At 33.8% G+C, this 15,197-nt stretch overlaps 1 protein-coding gene across 3 annotated transcripts in view; it reads right to left on the bottom strand.

Moving 5' to 3' along the window:
- Positions 1 to 15,197, bottom strand: part of LOC130445032 (pleckstrin homology-like domain family B member 1) — a 138,943-nt gene that overhangs the window by 66,847 nt on the left and 56,899 nt on the right. The gene's annotated exons all lie outside the window — the stretch shown is intronic.

The raw sequence follows: 15,197 nt of genomic DNA on the forward strand, positions 1-15,197 counted from the left end.
ACCCAGTATGAAATATCATGAGTTGGACATTAGAGGGCAAGCACTTGTTGTTTATTGGTTACCATTTACACGTCACTATCTTCGTTATTAGACTAAATATCATTATTCAATGTGGACTAGGCTTTTTCAAAATTTTAAGAAAAATATAAAATATTAGATTCTGTTTAAAATAATAAAGTTAACGTCTACTTCCGGTATAATTTTGTAACATCCAAAAACTAGAGCTCCGAAATATCAGATTTTGAACATATCTGTAACTTTTGAACAAAATTTTTTGCACAACACCCTGTATATACTTATTCAAATATTAAGGATATTTCTATATCGCCATGTATTCAATCTATTTGGAATTATAAAATCCACTTTTTATAATTAGGAATCTACCATTAGAAAAAAAAATAATTATTTTCTTGTTTTCTTATTGCTTTTTGGGAATTTTTTTCCTTCATGTTTTTGATCAGCAATAACCAGTTTGAATTCAGAATTGCTTATGTATATTTGTATAAAAATCAGTACAAAATTTTCAAAAAGATTTATTAATCTAAATTATACTAAGAAGAAAATTAGGTATTGATGGGTCATGGATTACTCCGAAGCGAGCTCAACACAGACAGATGTTGTGAAATGTGAAAATGTCATTTCGAGGGTGCTTAATCCTCATGATACATACAAATTTCTGGGAAAAAAATTTTTTATTACTAGAGGTGTTTCTGTATATATCTGAATAATAAGGATAAGAATCTGTAATGTTAATTTAAGATCTAGACGCCTCTAAGGAAAGTAATAATCTAACATTCTTTTTTAATAAATTCCTTGATAATTTCTTTTACTCTTATACGAGGGTTGCCTGAAAAGAAAAACCCAACAAAGAAGCAAAACTCCTTAAAATAGGCGTTTTTGTAAGCGTCCCGTTTTATGCTGATAGCCTCTTCTATTTCTAATTTAGCTGAAGCTGATAAGCTCCGTTTGAATTAAATTGCGCAAAATTTTACGGTCTTAAATGATGGTGCAGAGTATCCATACACTCGTTTATCATTTGTGTAGACGTATGGCTTTCCAAAAACAAATATTTTCGGAAAAATCTTCATAGCAACTCACTTATACGATTATCAAACAGGAACAAAGCGACCAAAATAGCGATAATCTCTCTCAAAACATGCGAAAATATAATTCCCAACTTTTCAATAAGTGCTGACATCTTCAGGTCGGAGGTCGGACAATTTTTAGTCAAATCTCGTACGCCAAATTTTAGCTGACTAAAAGTACTGTTACGGATAAGTTCGCAAAATAGTTTCCTAAGCCGGCCCTATCCAGCTACTATGGAATTTTAAAAATTCCAGGAATTCGCGCGGCGTCTTCCATTTTTTTTATAAATGGCGGAGCTCGTTTGATGTTTATTTGTATATAATTGTTTTAGTAGCAGGCGGTTTATTTACCGTATTTCTTCTAAATAATTTCCAGAAAAATCTATTTCTTTTGTTTCTTTTTGTTCTAGAGCTTTGTAGAATTTTATTTAGGTATATAAGTGATTTGTGTAAACGCAATTAGTTTTAAATAAATAGTCGTTTTGAACAGAACGAATTATCAAAGTAGTCAAAGAGCTTAAATAAATTGATTAAGGGGTAGTGACGACTGAATTATTATAAATTTAGTGTAGTTGTAGTGTTGTAGTGTGTAAATACATTGAGAACGTAAGAGACAGTATTTATTAATTCACCCCACTAACATAAAGAGTGTAAATAAATACGAAAAACATTACAGTAACATACATACAAACCTCAACGATGGTCATTTCGTTTACTGTCTCCATTTTCATGACATAATTAAACCGTGCTCTTTATAACCGAGTTCTACGAGGGATGCTACTTGAATTTTGAAATATGGCAACACTGATATGAATATGTCAAATCTGACATTGCCATCATGAAATTTGACATTTTTAATAGTGAAAGTCCTCAGAACGTGTTGTCATACGAATGCTATTTGAGTTGTTTACAGATACTTGAAACATTAACTCACTTCGATTTTTGGTGATGAAACACCTCGATCCACAGTGTTTCGTTGGTTTTCCGAATTCAATCATGGTCGCATTTCGCTACAAGATGAATTTCAGGTCGTCCATAATCGGCTGTTGTTCCAGAAAACATCGATATTGCAAGATCGTCATGTGACATACCATGAGATTGAAGCATTCTTGTGCATTGGTGTGAAACAAATTGTTTGCTTTGGATATCGCATAATTTGTAAACCGCTTAAAAAACGCTCGTGTCGACTGGTGCAAAGAGGTGCTGAAACAATTTAATGGTGGTGCTTCAAAGACGTCTATAAGACCGTGACAGGCGACGAAAACATCGATGCTGTGCGTAAACTGATTTTGGAAGATCGTCATGTGGCATACCGTGATATTCAGACATACTTGGGCATTAGTTCCATTCGCATACAATCAATATTGCATGAAGTTATATCAGTAACTAATAATATCGTTACCGTTTATAGGTTCCGATAAGAAAATGCTGACGGCACATATCCCACAGTTGATTTATTTACTTTAGCTTTTATAAAACTTGAGCAAGATCACGGATGTTCTCTAGAGAAGTCAAATTAAATTCAATTTTAAACTTTTTTCTGTATTAGCAGCAGAATTATAATTAACGACGTCAGTCAAAAACCTTCCCTTCTTTCCGAATAATCCTCGTATTTAATATTATCTGTTAAATTTTCTAGTATATTCTAAACGCTCTTACAACTAACGTTATTTTAATCTAGAACAAGTGCTTACAATTAAGATCAGTTTACTTCGTTAATATTGAATTGAATCTATTTAACACTACGACATCTGCTGGTTTATTAATATAATTTAAATCAGTACCGGATTAGAATTAATATGTATAGTATAAACTCGTCCCATTTTATATAGTTAAATTTTTTGGATTAACGTGAGACCTTAAAGAAGATTCCGCACGATCAGCGGCGAGTAGGGTTTTTAATATTAGTATTCCAACTTTAGCAGCATCTACATCAATCTAATCAGTCTTGTGTAGAACTTTTTACTTTGAAAATGTTGACAACAAATCAGATTCCTACCAATACATCAGATGATAAGGTATTTTTAACAAGCTTTCATTATCAACCTAACAAGGTTGGAGAAAGGTGACTTATACATTATTCAGGCGACTCCAGGAAAATGGAGCAGTCAATTTACACTATTCGTCGTGTATCATAGCAGCGCGCCAATATGCTGCGTTGCAATGCCAAAAATATTGCTGTATAATGGGCCGTTTAGCTAATTAGGTAGCATTTTACTATGTGAATCAGTTTGTTGCTGCCCAAGTGAGAATCGCTGACTGTCGATTAACCATCGTATTTACGAGATCTATCTCCTAGTAATCTGTTTCCTCACCATAAAGTTTCAATTTAAGGAGAGGATTTTCACCAGATAAAAACTTTATCGCGTATGTACGAGGATGTATTGATATCTAGTTAGCCTAGTAGCCTAGACCAGTTCCATGCATAAACAAAATGTTGCGTTACCATAGCAACGAACAATAACTTATTGGAAGTGTCAGTGTAAAGTTTGACGTCAAAAAAGTAAACCAGAGTTACACAATAAATTAAAAAAAAAGATGACCACCGAAATTGTGAAAATCGAAAAATTGCAGTATAGAGCCATCATCGAGTACCTGCATTTAAAAAGGTTAAGAGGTAAGCAGATTTACGAAGATATGTTTAATGCTCTTGGTGATCAATGTCCTTCGTATGTGACCGTGAAAAATTGGACTGCAAGCTTCAAAAGAAGTAAATTTTCCAACGAAGATGATGACCGATCGGGAATGCCAGTTTCTGTGTCAGTCCCCGAAAATATCGATACAGTTTATGACATGATTTTATCAGACCATCGAATTGGGCTAAAACGGATATGTGAAGTACTGAATCTTTGTAGGAAGTGGAACTTTTTAGACAACTCTCGTAGACAATTGAATAAATATCAACCGATGGCGACCGCAAGCATAAACGTCGTAATACAAGAATGGTTTACTTCGATAGATATAGAATTTGATTATTATACATCTACTAGAAGGTAATTTATACTTTTTTTCCAGTCGATTTTTTTCAAGTTTTATTTCGGTTCGGCTCGATTCTTCCTTATTTTATTTTTAGAAAGTCTTATAAACTCAAATGAAATTCTTCACTCTAGATTAAACAATCCTGTGTAAACAAATCAAAAACCCATCTTGTAGATTCAACACTTTGTAAGTGATACATACTTAAATTTGAATTCATAAACAAATCTATTGATTTGTTATAGATAACTATCCTTGAGCTTTTTGATATTTTTCGAAAAAGGCGACTAAGTTGGGGTGAATTATCCAAAAAAAGATGTAATTTTTGCCAAAAATAGTTTTAAAACTATTCAAACAACGTTGATTTCATTTCTTTGTTTCTAAGTTTTGAGCAACATAGGTCTGCAAAAAAAATATATTTTAATCAACATCAAGCCTTTCAATCCTTTGGATTATGACTATCGCTTTTAGGGCTTTGGGACCCTTTTTTGAAATAGATGACTCCTCGTTTTTAGTTTTGTTTTCTTTCTAGTTTATCGTTTGGTCTTGGCTGCTTTTGTTATTATTTTCCATTCCTTTCGGTTCCGGCATTTTGCCATCCAGTTCTCTATATTAAGTGCTCTTATGTCTTCCTCTATTTCGTTTCTCCAAATCTTTCTCGGCCTGCCTCTTCTCCTCAGCCACAATTGGATCGGTTGCATTATTCTTTTAATATTTTCAGTTGGTTTTCTCCTTATTAAATGCCTAGTCCAGTTGAGTATGCTTTTATGTATACCACTATATTTTTCTTCCCCAGCTCTTTCTCTATTTCTTCGTTATTATTTGCTCTCCTTTCTCTCTTTTGTATTATGTTTGGAACAGTTATAGTTATCATTATCTTCCTGTAGGTTCTTTTAAGTTATTCTTCTTTCCTTTTGTCGATTACTGTCGTTTCCATCGCATACGTGATTACTGGTCTTATTAGAGTTTTGTACATTTTTATTTTGTTTTGTTTGGTTATGTTTTTTAATAGGTTTTTGTTACTTTCATAGACTTGATAGTCTTTTTGTATTCTTTTCTTTATACTGTCTCTGGTTGTTGGGAAATCAGAGCTGGATTCTTTCTGAGGAGCAAACGTTTCCGAGTCCCCTGCATCACTCAGGAAGTCATCTAAATTAGGAGGTGGGTACAGATGTGGTATTTCAGAGCTGTGGAACACTCTAAGAATAGCTGAATAAAGATTAGGGTAAAATATGTTCTTCTTATTTTTCTTACCTTTAAACCACAAGCGTAGATCTTCCTCACATCTTCTGCATACCTTATGAGGAGCCCATGCTTTGTCTTGATCATTAAGTATTCATTTAAGAAAAACAAAATAAACCATCTTCATAAAATTACTTATATTTCTTTGTTGACTTTTCATTGTATATCCACCACAAATATGTGTCCGGACAACTTACACAACCTGTAGCATAGTCCAGTGATCACAGCTCCTGAACTATGAAAATTAGTTATGTCTCATTCCTCCTAGAGGAAGAAGAATTTTTTGACGGAGAGACTAGTCTTGCAGGAGAAGACAGTGAAGACAACCTGGCGAGCACGGAATTCCTCTTGGAAGAAATGCTCGAGAGTGATGATGAAATCGACTAGATTGCAATTGATTTCTTATATTCGGTTTTTAATATTTTTTGTATTTTAGATAAAAGTTTAAATAAATTTCTCACAAGAATAGCGTTTTTAAGGATTATTCTTGTCCCACACTCAAGTTTAGATTACTTACAACAATCAAGATTTAAAAGAGGATTTCTGGCATTTTAGAGTTTTTTATAGGTTAGGAAAAATCATATTTGAGCTTCTTCGAAGGTAATTTCCTGCTCGGCATTTTTTTTCTTCAGATATTTACAGGTATTATTACAGTTACACGAAATTCGTTTTTTGTAAGAGTAATTTTGAGATTAGAAAAAAATCACAAGAAACCTTTTTTGTAGAAAATTTTTTGAACTACATTTTTGATCCTTTCACTTTTTTCGAAATTCGGCATAGATTCAGAGTTATTTGTAAAATTGTGCTAAGTAAGGGCAAATGAGGGTAATCATTTGACAAAAGATAGTTGAGCATCCTTATACGGCTTTCCCTTCCATATTTCACTGACTCTGCTGAAACTGAGTCCTATCCTTATCACTTTCCATTTTTTACGCTAAATAGCTCATATTTCAAAAAATTTCTAAGCAGATTTCAGTTCTGTCAATTTTGTGTTTAGTCAAAAACTTCTCAGTTAACCCTCGTATGTGATATTGATCTTACTTTAGTCTGGCTTAGGAAGAGTAGACAAAAAAACCATGACGTACAATTTATTTATGTCAAATGCACGACTTGTATTGAAATTAATAGTTAAAAAAAATGTAATCAATGAAGTATGACGTGGTACAGAAGGCAATTAGATTATAATAGATAAAATAATACACGGTGTTCCAACGAAATTTTGACTGTCTTAAGAGTTTTATTAGTATTTTATAAGCTGTACAGAGCAATAGAAAAAGGTTTGGATAGTCCAAAAGCTCTCGGTATTAAAGATTACAGAACCGTATGATCAAATTTTTTGCCAATAAAAATTAGAAATTATGTTTTATTTTAATTCCCAACAAATTTTATCGGAAATACGATTGTAGATTTTTGCATCCAGTATAAGGAGGTTCAGGTTGTTTAGTTGCAGCTTGAAAAAGTGTTGATGACTCAGTGGAATTAGTTATATGTTGAGAAATCTGCGATTTACAGATGTATTAACCCTGGAGTAGTCATACCGGGTCGATTTGACCAAGTCCGTTTAGACTGTACAAAGGTGGGGAAACTGGCTGGTGCGGGAGGAGAAAATGAAACATAGCGTCCTCTCTTAGTTCATTAGCACAACAAATTTGTTCATAGATTTGACGGTAAGTTACACTAGCGGCTATGATGTCGAACCAATCACAGAACAGCATTAACATTTGACATAATATAGTGGATGCGTAGTTGATCTAGGGCGGATGCCTACCAACAACAACTTGTTAATCTCATTGTAGCACGTGTTCAGTCGACGTTTTATTCACGTACATAGTTATTTTGATACCTGAAATGGGTGTATAGAAGTGTTTAACCTAAATTGTGGTCAGATAACTAAAACGTAAGGATATAAATATTTTCTACTTATTAGATTCGCTCTTCTTTCTGATGCCCAATTAAGGACTGTCTGGCTAAACCGGCAGTTTTATGGGCAACATAACAGGAAATTTGAATGTATATCAAAAAAATGTCAGCACTTTCTGTTTAAAAACAAGATGGTAAAGGTTTGGGGTTAGTAGAGGGTGAGAATGAAACCTCTACACCTCCACATTCTCTTGAAGTGTGAAAGACTACTTAACTCCAAAGCACTACACCTGGGAGCGTATGGAATAGAAGACGAATATATCTGGCTACTGGAGCCATTCCATATTCAAGAAAAGAAAAATTGATAGATTAGCTGTAAGTACTGAGGATCCCCAGTATCGCAGCAATAAAGGTAGAAACAATAGACCCTTTGAGACGCGGTGTATATAATGTATTTATCTATATGTTTATTTTGTATTTTTTCGAATGTAATGAAAAACTGTCATTTGTCACATTTTCTTTTGTATCATTTATAAAGCTCCATTCTCTCCATAATTAAAAATGAAAGTTTATCAGCTGTCGTCCAGTATGTGTTCAAAACAATTTAATGGAGTTGTATCAACCAAAAATGATCACGATCTTCACTCCAGTGAATAGTTTCGAAAAATAACTGGACGAAAGATTTGAATTTCAAATATACCGCCAAAAGCAGAAAGGAAACTGTTGTTTCATGAACGCTTAGTACTGCTCATGAACCAAGAGATGGTGCTGAAACGGAATCTCGAGTTGGATATCTATAGGATGTAGTTCATCTATGGTTTGTATTGTAGTTTAAATGTCGTAACGTCGTGGACCGTGCCCCTTCCTCTATCTTCCTAACTTCAGGTGGATAGCCGACGTACGTATCAAGTTTCCGTTTATTCACAAATATGACATTATTTCATTTTTGTTGTGTTTTAACGAGGCGGGAATAAAATTTTGCATTTGAAAAATAGTACTGAAAACATTTTTTATGTGGCAAGTATTTCTTTTTATCACTCCCGGGATAATCTGGAAGTAAAACATTATTTTGTTGAAAAAATTGTCTTGTTTTATTGTCAAAATCTTTATATACTACAGAAATTTTGCAATGAGTGCGAACTGCTAAATCAAACATTCTAATTCATTTATTTGGAGTGAAAGGGGCGGCAAAAAATGCCCAAAACATTCATGGATGTTGGATGGGATAAGTACAGTTGACCTAGAGATTCAAAGTTAACAAATCAAGCAGATATAAAAGTTCCATTAGGTTTACTATATCTGGCAAGTACTCACAAAGATAGTCGCCTTAATATTGAAGACCTATGGAATCGAGACGGTGCCGGAATTGATATGTTTTGGCTTACCACGCGCGTAATCCGTAATTGTGATGTACTGATGAAGATGTTTGCGTTTGTAGACGCCAGAATGTTACATGTATACAATCATTTTGGAAGTTTATCTTGGACAACAGCCCAACGGACCCTACCGGCTAAGTAATGACGCAAGGAGTATTATCCTACGAATGATTCAATCTATTTCTGGAACGAGAAGAGATATTACGACTGATAACTGTGTTAGCAGCTGCGAACTCGTGGATGATTTGTTTTGAGATCATAGGCTGTCGCTTGTTGGCATTCTTGAGAAAAAATAAGCGGGAATTTAACTCCAAAGTTTATAAAATTATTACTAATAAATTGATCTATGCTTAGCTTTCAAAGATTCAGGTGTCTTATGTACCAAGAAAGAATAAAAATGTGTATGCGTCATGATGAGAAATAGATTCAGCCACAAGAGAGAAAGCCAAACCTTCTATCGTAATTTTTCACAATGCAATGAAATCTTGGGTTGATGAGGTTGATAGGAAAGCATAAATCTACAATTGTGCTAGAAATACCAGACACTGGCCCATGATAGTATTATATTCTTTGCTCAATATGGCAGCAATTTATGCGCATATTATTTTTTATGTAACTAATAAGATAACAATCTAAGCTATGCTGTTAAAACAGCAATATGTTTTTTGATTCACCAATACACTTTGAAATTGATTGTTGAAGTGGTAAAAAAAGATCTACAGAACTGGCTAAATCGAGGAATGGCGATGGTTCGGTCACCGCAATATCATTGCCGATTGAACGGGTATGGGCACCGATAAAGAGAGAAGTTTCAAGAGAAAAATATTTGGAGGCTGTATATAAAGTAAAGCCTGTAAACTGTGAAAAGATAGTTAATCATACGATTAAAGAAGAAGAAAAAATTTTAAAAAGTTTCACAATATTACTGATGAAATATCGAACCACTAATTGAATTGAAAACAAATTATTTATTAATTTTTCTCATTGCTTTTGTTTATGGAAAAGTTGCACGTTTTACAAAAATAGAAAGAAAAAAGTCATAGCAATGTATTAATTTTTTTCAGTTGATATAAAATTGAAAACTCACTGTTCCATGTAATACACCATGAAGAAAAAAATTGATTGTATATAAAACTACTGGTTTCAATTGCTTGGCATTGTACTATTAAAGATGTTTTAAAATAATGATTTTTTAACAACGAATTGTAAAAATATTATACAAAAACAGTTCCATAGTCCATATAAAAAAACCGTTACAAATTTATGCAGCACCCAAAATAGGATTAGATGCAGACCATTCTGTCCATAGCCTTATAATTTCTTTCCGGATGTTTCTCTCTCTAAGGTCTTCTTCCACTACTTCCCTCTACCGTTTTTTGGTCTGCCTTTTTTTCTCTTGTACTCTAGTACCTTCCATGTAAGTCGTTTTAAGAGTCCATCTTCGTCCATATAAACGCACTTATTGGAGACTTATTGAAAAGTGTGTAAATTTCATAGTTTCATCTTCTCTCCAATCCTAGCTCTGTCTACTTCCCTCCAAAAATTCTTCTTAGTCTTTTTCTCTCCCAGATTTCCAATTTCTGTTTAGTTTTACTCGTCATACTAAATTTTACAGGAGCATGTCTTATAAATTCGAACTTCAGTAAATCTCTTTCGATGTTTATATTCTTCTAAGGCTGCTTGCACAGCTGTTTCTTTTGGCAATGCTTAGTTCGATTCACTTCTCTTCTTGGCATTTATTATCTAGAAGTACACTCAAATACATTAATGTCCCATCATGTTTTTGTACATTTAAATTATATTTTGTCTTACTTCAACAACTATCTCTTCTGCTGCTGTTATTAGATGTTTTGTGGTTTCTTCGAGCTTTCTTCTGTTCCTTGCTATCAATGTCACATCATCAGCATAAGCTTTTGTTCAATATCATTCCCTTTCTGTTGATACTGGTTCTTCTTAATATGCCCTCTAAAGCTAAATTAAATAGTACCGTTGATAGGGGGTCGCCTTGTCTTAATCCTTGTAGTGTTTTGCAAGGTTCACTTTTTTGTTATTGATTTTTACTATATCGGTTGTGTCGTCCTCTAATGTCATCTTAACTAGTTGAGTTAGTTTGTTTGGAATTTCTAGGTTTCGTAATATTTGGATTAACTTCTGTTAACACTATCATAAGCTCTTTTGAAATCAACAAAAAGGATTTTTATTTGTATATCATATTTATAATAGCCAGTAATCATCTGATTTATCATAAAAATTTGGTCGGATGTTCTCCTGTCTTTTCTAAACCCTTCTTGGTAATATCCTAACAATTTGCGTATATTTACCATCTTTTTTTCAAAATTTTTGCGAATATTTTGTATGTGACGTCTAGCTCGGCTCTATAACTTTCACAAAATATTTTGTCTCCCTTCTTGTAAATGGATGGTATAATTTCTTCTTTAAGCTGTTCACCGCCATTTTATTGTTTTTCATCTTATTTATTACTTCTTCAACTTCTTCTTTGTTCGGTGAAGCCGTAAGTGGATTTTCAAGGTTATCTGCACTTGCTATTTCTTCGAGTGCATTTTCGAAATATTCTTCAAGGTTTCCTTCTTTGTCTTTTAAATATGTGGCACTACTCTAGTTTTGTTTTCTTATGTCTTTAACATCTTTGAAAAACTTTCTAATTTCCTTTCTTTGATATTCTTCTTCTATAGTTTTTATTTGGTCTTCTAAAGATTCTCTTCTTTTTTTATCCTACATTCTAGTTACTTTACAGACTGGGAGGATACCTCAAGGCTCAATTCTGGGCTACTTTGAATGATATTACCGGGAGGGACCACCCTCGTAGCCTTCGTGGACGACGTGGTGATAATAATTGTGAGAAAGCACATAGAAGAGATCAATTTAACGTTTGATACGGTTGTAGATAGATGGATTACCAGCAGAAAACAAGTTATTGCAAGCATTCCGAAGACAGGATACCTACAGAAGATGGTAGCTACCTCGAGCATCAATGCTAGATCCTTTCTTGTAGAACACCGTGTGTGATGGGTTACTAAAAATGATATTACCCCAAGAAACGAACATCGTAGAATTCGCTGACGATATGGCCATAGTAGTTGTAGCGAAGCACATAGAAGAGATCAATTTCACATCGATAGATACTCAAGAAGATCTGTAGATGGATGGACTCAGTCGACCTAAAATTTCTATAGCTCAAAAAGAAGCGGTGCTGATTACCAGCAGAAAACAAGTGATTGCAAGCATTTCGAAGATAGGATACCTTCAGAAGATTATAGCTACACCTAAAGGTTCCGTATTAGATCGTCTCTTGTGAAACACCGTGTGTGGTGGGTTACTAAAAATGATAATATCTCGAGAAACGAACCTCGTAGAATTCGCTGACGATATGGCCATGGTAATTGTAGCGAAGCACCTAGAAGATATCAATTTCTCATCTGATAGATACTCGAGAAGATCTGTAAATGATCGAACTCAGTCGGCCTGAAATTACCATAGCCCTAAAATAAAAGCTGTGCCGGTTACTAGAATGAAACAAGTAATTGCAAGCATTCCGAAGATAGGATACTTACAGAAGATGGTAGCTACCTCAAGCCTAAGTGCTAGATCCTCTCTTTTGGAACACCATGTGTGATGGATTACTAAAAATGATATTATCACTAGAGTCGAACCTCGTAGAAATCGAGGTCGACGTGACCGTAGTAATTGTTGCAAAGTACCAAAAGGAAATCAATTTTACTTTTGATACGGTTCTCCAGAATGTAGGTGAGCTGTAGGTGAATGGACAAAGTGGTTACAACCATTTTATTGAAGAACAATTGGTTTTTGGAGGTTGGTGGACCGTTTTGGGCGATATTTCTTTAAAAGAAAATACTGAGCTAAAGTTTGTATCATACTCTCATCTAGGCATTTTGAATACACATCCAGGAGGTGCTAGAATAACATGTAGTTGTATATAGGTGGGTTTCAAGTTGATGCAAAATAACATAATGTATGTGGTGAGCTTAAGAGAAGGATAAGGACCTGAATACGAGGTAAATATTGAAGAATAGTGCGAAGGTTAACCATGACACTTCAACATAACATTAATAAAGTAGATGAAGAACAGAATGGAAATAGAACTTTATTAGCAAATTAATAATTTTCTTCCAAACTAAATCATTTAAAAATTGAGATTTTCCAACTGTTTTAGGTATGTTTTCTAGTATATAGGAAATCATATGTAACATAAGGTTTTTTTTCTTGAATACAGTTAAAAATTATTGTTTTTATAGGTTTTTATCCTATTTTTTATTATATGCAAATTTATGAAAATGGGCTTGTTTCAGTTTTTTATATAGGTACTGATTATAACGTAGAAAATGATTCGATTCGCGTTTAATTTGACCTAATAACGCAACGGATAATTAAAAATTTAATTACAAATGAACGCACCATTTCAAACAGAATTCAAAACTGTACATCAGTGGTTTTTAGCGAACGATTGCATAGCATTTGTTTTTTTGTTTATAACCAATCATCATATTCGACACGTCCTCGCCCGTACCGTTATATTATGCCCGTAACCGCGTTATTACGGCATATTACCGATTATTTTTTTAATCCATTGTGCATTATAATTTTTGTTCTTATGTCGAAAGTATACTTATGTGTAATAATTTTGTTAATAATTTTAAAAAAACCAATCATTAATATGTTTTTTTATCAAAACACTCTGATAAGCTTATAGGCTATTTTTAGATACGTGGAAAGTAATAATAACTTAATTTTTAGTGTAAAATTTAATACGGTCATTTTAAATAATATTACTAAATTTTCAACAAAAGAAAAATCGTTGGATAGGACAAATGAGTTTAAGGTATTATATTTGACACATTCTAATAAGAATCTTCCTACAGAACGATCGATTTGTCAAAGGGCACACGCATGTTTTCACGTAACATTAAATGGCCCGAGGGACTTCAGTTCTTAGTTTTGTCGCATTTGTAGTTTGTCTAAAAATAGCGATCTACATAACAATTGATTTCTAGTCCATTGATTGACGGGGCTAAATTGAAGTGATTTCTAAAAGTGCTCTGCTACGACACGAACCAACTGAATGGCGCACATTTAAAAATAAAAATTTAAGTTATACAGCAGCATCCTGTATATTCACTGTCAATAACACTGGAAAACATTGCGAGGTGCCAAGTAGATCATGGGGAGTAGTTCCGGAAAGATTTTACTGAAATTTTCGTCAAAGCTTGTTCTCAATTAGAGATGATCCCTAAAAGGATTTTTACTGATGAAATTTCTTTGACCCCTAGCGCCCTTTAAAGTTTTAACAATTTTACTTCGGAAAATATCGATTTTAGCAAAAAAAATTAGAACAAAATATCAAACCAATAAAAAGCTCTACAAAAAAGGTTATATACATTTTGTATTTTAACCAATTCTATTGGCTTTTATGACTCAAAAAATCTAGATGGGATTCATATTGACTAACCCAACCTTCCTCCTGTGATATTTCAACAGCCATAAAACTTTTTGTTTGAAAATTTTCTCTCTATTACAGCTACTTGATCCCCCTCGACGCTAGTCGTCAAAATAGTCTGATTATTGGGTTCCAAACTAGCGCTGAGTCTGATTATAAAGGATCTACTGTCTTTCTCAGTTTACAATTGTTTGTTTGTTGTAAAAGTTTTTTTTTGTTTAACGTGCCTCGACAGCGCTGGTCATTGGCACACAAAAACAATCATATGATACGTAAGTTAAATAAAGGGCTGTTACAAAATCTATGATTTTCTTCATTTCCGTCGGGCAGTTAAGTGTCTCCTTGAGGTAGTTTTCATATCAAACTGCTGGTATGCGGTAGAATATTCTCTGATGTTGGTGAGGATGTGCTTAACAGACACAGGAACGTGACAACTTTGGCAGACAGGATAGATTTTTGAAGTTAGTCTTCAGACTATTGGCAAGCTGAACTGGGATTTCAGATTTAACTGCAGATTCGTTTCCAGCAATTCCAGTGTGCGATGGGAAAGACTGTTATATCAAGAGCAATGAGAGTTTGGTAGATGTCGTGAATGTTTTTGACTAAAGGATGGTCGGTGAATATGGTTTCAATTGATTGTATGGATGAAAGAGAATCAGTACATATGGCGATATGTTTATGGGGAGGAAATATAAATTTGAAAGTTTGAAGGATACTGTTTAATTCACCAGTATAAACACTACACTCCAGCTGAATCCTCTCGATATTGCGTCCGTCAATGCCCCTTTCAACCTGAATGAACTAAAATTCGCGCTATCGTCCTGCAAAAATTCTGCTGCCAGTTCTAATGATGTCCTTTATATATTCCTTGAAAAACTATCCGATTCGTCCCTCTCCATGCTTCTAAACATCTATAACATTATTTGGAATACTCACCAATTTCCTGATGCATGGCGCAACTCTATAATCATTCCAATTAAAAAAGCAGGTTTCGTCCAATCTCAATCAATTGCACTACCTGCAAACTTCTTGAAAAAATAATCAATAGAAGACTCCAATGGGCCCATGAAAAATACAAACTTATTCCTGACGCACAATCGAGTTTTCCGCATAATCTTTGTTCTCTTGCAAACAAATATCTCTTTTGCAATAAATAAGCATCAGGACGTCATTGCAGCTATTTTA

Source organism: Diorhabda sublineata, chromosome 6 (assembly GCF_026230105.1).
Source record: "Diorhabda sublineata isolate icDioSubl1.1 chromosome 6, icDioSubl1.1, whole genome shotgun sequence".
Lineage (NCBI taxonomy): Eukaryota > Metazoa > Arthropoda > Insecta > Coleoptera > Chrysomelidae > Diorhabda > Diorhabda sublineata.